This window comes from Oncorhynchus tshawytscha, linkage group LG18, assembly GCF_018296145.1.
Source record: "Oncorhynchus tshawytscha isolate Ot180627B linkage group LG18, Otsh_v2.0, whole genome shotgun sequence".
In the NCBI taxonomy this organism is placed as follows: Eukaryota; Metazoa; Chordata; class Actinopteri; order Salmoniformes; family Salmonidae; genus Oncorhynchus; species Oncorhynchus tshawytscha.
In genome coordinates this window covers 1880672-1886671 of record NC_056446.1, presented here as the reverse complement: position 1 = coordinate 1886671, position 6000 = coordinate 1880672, and the positions used below count along the sequence as shown (strand labels likewise).

At 42.4% G+C, this 6000-nt stretch overlaps 1 protein-coding gene across 1 annotated transcript in view; it reads right to left on the bottom strand.

Moving 5' to 3' along the window:
- LOC112217389 (protein eva-1 homolog C-like) overlaps nt 1-6000 on the bottom strand; it is a 214507-nt gene that overhangs the window by 568 nt on the left and 207939 nt on the right. The gene's annotated exons all lie outside the window — the stretch shown is intronic.

The window sequence follows — 6000 nt, the reverse complement described above, 5'->3', positions numbered from 1 at the left end:
CACATACACAATCCATGTCTCAATTGTCTCAAGGCTTAAAAATCCTTCTTTAACCACCTGTCCCCTCCTCTTCATCTACATTGATTGAAGTGGATTTAACAGGTGACATCAATAAGGGATCATAGATTTCACCTGGAATCATCTGGTCAGTCTGTCATGGAAAGAGGCGTTCTTAATGTTTTGTAAACTCAGTGTATGTCATGTTCTGCCCATGTACAGGGAAACAGAGAGATGAGAGAGACACAGAGTGAGGGGGGTAGTATGTCATGTTCTGCCCATGTACAGGGAAACAGAGATGAGAGAGACACAGAGTGAGGGGGGTAGTATGTCATGTTCTGCCCATGTACAGGGAAACAGAGAGATGAGAGAGACACAGAGTGAGGGGGGGAGAGATGAGAGAGACACAGAGTAGTATGTCATGTTCTGCCCATGTACAGGGAAACAGAGAGATGAGAGAGACACAGAGTGAAACAGGGGGGAGAGACACAGAGTGAGTATGTCATGTTCTGCCCATGTACAGGGAAACAGAGAGATGAGAGAGACACAGAGTGAGGGGGGGGGTAGTATGTCATGTTCTGCCCATGTACAGGGAAACAGAGAGATGAGAGAGACACAGAGTGAGGGGGGTAGTATGTCATGTTCTGCCCATGTACAGGGAAACAGAGAGATGAGAGAGACACAGAGAGAGGGGGTGAGGGGGGGTAGTATGTCATGTTCTGCCCATGTACAGGGAAACAGAGAGATGAGAGAGACACAGAGTGAGGGGGGTAGTATGTCATGTTCTGCCCATGTACAGGGAAACAGAGAGATGTTCTGCCCTGCCCATGTACAGGGAAACAGAGAGATGAGAGAGACACAGAGTGAGGGGGGGGGGTAGTATGTCATGTTCTGCCCATGTACAGGGAAACAGAGAGATGAGAGAGTGAGGGGGGTAGTATGTCACATGAGGGAAACAGAGAGATGAGGGGAGTGAGGGGGGTAGTATGTCATGTTCTGCCCATGTACAGGGAAACAGAGAGATGAGAGAGACAGGGAAACAGAGTGAGGGGGGCAGTATGTCATGTTCTGCCCATGTACAGGGAAACAGAGAGATGAGAGAGACACAGAGTGAGGGGGTAGTATGTCAGAGTGACAGAGAGATGGGGGAGGGGGGTAGTATGTCATGTTCTGCCCATGTACAGGGAAACAGAGAGATGAGAGAGACACAGAGTGAGGGGGGGGGGTAGTATGTCATGTTCTGCCCATGTACAGGGAAACAGAAGATGACACAGAGAGGGGGAGTATGTCATGTTCTGCCCATGTACAGGGAAACAGAGAGATGAGGGGGGGGGGGTAGTATGTCATGTTCTGCCCATGTACAGGGAAACAGAGAGATGAGAGAGACACAGAGTGAGGGGGGGGTAGTATGTCATGTTCTGCCCATGTACAGGGAAACAGAGAGATGAGAGAGACACAGAGTGAGGGGGTAGTAGTATGTCATGTTCTGCCCATGTACAGGGAAACAGAGAGATGAGAGAGACACAGAGTGAGGGGGGGGGGAGTAGTATGTCATGTTCTGCCCATGTACAGGGAAACAGAGAGATGAGAGAGATGTTCACAGAAACAGAGAGATGAGGGGGAGGGGGGGTAGTATGTCATGTTCTGCCCATGTACAGGGAAACAGAGAGATGAGAGAGACACAGAGTGGGGGTAGTATGTCATGTTCTGCCCATGTACAGGGAAACAGAGAGATGAGAGAGACACAGAGTGAGGGGGGGAAACAGAGAGATAGTATGTCATGTTCTGCCCATGTACAGGGAAACAGAGAGATGAGAGAGACACAGAGTGAGGGGGGGGGGGGAAACAGAGAGATGAGAGAGACACAGTATGTCATGTTCTGCCCATGTACAGGGAAACAGAGAGATGAGAGAGACACAGAGTGAGGGGGGGTATGTAGTATGTCATGTTCTGCCCATGTACAGGGAAACAGAGAGATGAGAGAGACACAGAGTGAGGGGGGGGGTAGTATGTCATGTTCTGCCCATGTACAGGGAAACAGAGAGATGAGAGAGACACAGAGTGAGGGGGGTAGTATGTCATGTTCTGCCCATGTACAGGGAAACAGAGAGATGAGAGAGACACAGAGTGAGGGGGGTAGTAGGTCATGGTACAGGGAAACAGAGAGATGAGAGAGACACAGAGTGAGGGGGGTAGTATGTCATGTTCTGCCCATGTACAGGGAAACAGAGAGATGAGAGAGACACAGAGTGAGGGGGGGGTAGTATGTCATGTTCTGCCCATGTACAGGGAAACAGAGAGATGAGAGAGACACAGAGTGAGGGGGGTAGTATGTCATGTTCTGCCCATGTACAGGGAAACAGAGAGATGAGAGAGACACAGAGTGAGGGGGGGTATGTCATGTTCTGCCCATAGTATGTCATGTTCTGCCCATGTACAGGGAAACAGAGAGATGAGAGAGACACAGAGTGAGGGGGGGGTAGTATGTCATGTTCTGCCCATGTACAGGGAAACAGAGAGATGAGAGAGACACAGAGCGAAGGGGGGCGGGTAGAAGGACAAACCAGTGATTCACCCACCAATTCCCGAAAGTTACGCTCCTCTCCCCTCTAACCTCCCCCTCCAAACCGCTTCACAACATCCTGTGAGTCAGGGAAAACCTCACTCTCGACCCAGACATACACACAGGACCCACAATGCAACGGGGTCATACATTCCTTCCCCTCACATGTGGTTTTACGAGTCCGACCTGACCGCAATCTCTGGTCACCGTGTCTGTCCCTATCACGGATGATTTATTGCCTAAAAAAAACGTCCGCGTGTCTGTCTGCCCGCCCTCCAATTTCCACTGGCCCGCACAAAAAAACAACTAAACTCAGCAGTAGCGCAGGCACTAATAATGAAAACTCATACAACAAAAGACAAATTTAAAATGTGATACGGGGAGAAAAAGGGAACATTTGTTTGAAAGCCCTTGGTGTATAAACAAACTGATCACATTTCCTGAAACATTATTGGGCTGCCCGCCAAGAAAAATACAATAAAAGACCTGGCCCAGATCTCACATAACCCATAGAGGCCTTACTTTCTCTGCAAATTAATTGAAAAGGAAATACAGAAATATTATCTTTTTACATAAGTATTCACACCCCGGAGTCATGTTAGAATCACCCTTGGCAGCGATTACAGCTGTACATCTTTCTGAGTAAATCTCTAAGAGCTGGATTGTACAATATTTGCACATTATTCTTTTCAAAATTCTTCAAGCTCCGGTTGTTGATCAGCCATTTTCAAGTCTTGCCATCGATTTTGAAGCCGATTCCAAACTTTAACTAGGCAACTGATGAACATTCAATGTGGTCTTGGTAAGCAACTCCATTGTATATTTGGCCTTGTGTTTTAGGTTATTGTCCTGCTGAAAGGTGATTTCATCTCCCAGTGTCTGGTAGAAAGTAGACTGAACCAGGTTTTCCTCTAGGATTTGGTCTGTGCTTAGCTCCATTCCCTTTATTTTTTATAATAAAAATCTCCCCAGTCCTTAAAGCTACAATATGTAACTTTTTGTGCGACCGAGACCAAATTCCCATAGAAATGTGAGTTATATATCTTTCATTCATGGAAATCAAGTCTAAGAAGTGGTAGATCTGTTATTTTTGTGCTGTATCTATGCTTACTGTTCTTAAGTTTGAAATACAATATTTTTGGTTATGAAAAATATATTTCTCAACGGTTTAGATGGTACAATGAGTCTCTACACTAGACTTGCTTGTTTTGTCACATAAATTGAAATTAAGTGAACTATTAGAAATTTAGCAACCAGGAAATGGTGGAGCAATTTCTGCATAGTGCACCTTTAACAATTATAAGCATACCCATAACATGATGCAGCCACTTGAAAATATAGAGAGTGTTATGCCTGTATCTTTGTAGTGACTGGGTATATTGATACACCATCCAAAGTGTAATTAATAACCATTCCTAAAGGGATATTCAATGTCTGTTTAAATTGACCCATCTACCAATAGGTGCCCTTCTTTGCGAGGCATTGGTAAACCTCCCTGGTCTTTGTGGTTGAATCTGTGTTTGAAATGCACTGCTCAACTGAGGGATCTTACATATTTTTGTATGTGTGGGGTACAGAGATGAAGTATTCATTACAATATCAACTTAAACACTATTATTGTCCATTCAGTGTATTATGTGACTTGTTAAGCACATGATTACTTCTAAACGTATTTAGGCTTGTCATAACAAAGGAGTTGAATACTTATTGAATAAAGATTTAGCTTTTCATTTTTGATTCATTTGTAAACATTTCTCAAAAACACCAATCCACTTTGACACTATGGGGTATTGTGTGTAGTGCAGTGATACAACATCTCAATTTAATTTATGTTAAAGTCAGGATGTAACACAACAACATATGGGAAAAGTCCAGGGGTGTGAATAACTTTCTGAAGGCTCTGTATAACCCCAAACAAATAAAATAATTCTATTTGTCACAAGCTTCATAAACAACAGATGTAGACTAACAGTGAAATGCTTACTTAAGGGGCCTTCCCAACAATGCAGAGAAAAAAATATGTAATATTAGAAAAATAACACAAGGAATAAATACATACTGTGCACGCTCATATATAACCTGAAATATACAGTAGTGTGCACGCTCATATATAACCTGAAATATACAGTAGTGTGCACGCTCATATATAACCTGAAATATACAGTAGTGTGCACGCTCATATATAACCTGAAATATACAGTAGTGTGCACGCTCATATATAACCTGAAATATACAGTAGTGTGCACGCTCATATATAACCTGAAATATACAGTAGTGTGCACGCTCATATATAACCTGAAATATACAGTAGTGTGCACGCTCATATATAACCTGAAATATACAGTAGTGTGCACGCTCATATATAACCTCAAATATACAGTAGTGTGCACGCTCATATATAACCTCAAATATACAGTAGTGTGCACGCTCATATATAACCTGAAATATGCAGTAGTGTGCAAATCTTATATAACCTGAAATATACAGTAGTGTGCACGCTCATATATAACCTGAAATATACAGTAGTGTGCAAATCTTATATAACCTGAAATATACAGTAGTGTGCACGCTCATATATAACCTGAAATATATGCAGTACCAAATCTTATATAACCTGAAATATACAGTAGTGTGCACGCTCATATATAACCTGAAATATACAGTACCAAATCTTATATAACCTGAAATATACAGTAGTGTGCACGCTCATATATAACCTGAAATATGCAGTAGTGTGCACGCTCTCATATAACCTGAAATATATAACCTCAAATATACAGTAGTGTGCACGCTCATATATAACCTGAAATATGCAGTACCAAATCTTATATAACCTGAAATATACAGTAGTGTGCACGCTCATATATAACCTGAAATATACAGTAGTGTGCAAATCTTATATAACCTCAAATATACAGTAGTGTGCACGCTCATATATAACCTGAAGCATGCAGTACCAAATCTTATATAACCTGAAATATACAGTAGTGTGCACGCTCATATATAACCTGAAGCATGCAGTACCAAATCTTATATAACCTCAAATATACAGTAGTGTGCACGCTCATATATAACCTGAAGCATGCAGTACCAAATCTTATATAACCTCAAATATACAGTAGTGTGCACGCTCATATATAACCTGAAGCATGCAGTACCAAATCTTATATAACCTCAAATATACAGTAGTGTGCACGCTCATATGTAACCTCAAGCATGCAGTACCAAATCTTATATAACCTCAAATATACAGTAGTGTGCACGCTCATATAACCTCAAGCATGCAGTACCAAATCTTATATAACCTGAAATATACAGTAGTGTGCACGCTCATATATAACCTGAAGCATGCAGTACCAAATCTTATATAACCTCAAATATACAGTAGTGTGCACGCTCATATATAACCTGAAGCATGCAGTACCAAATCTTATATAACC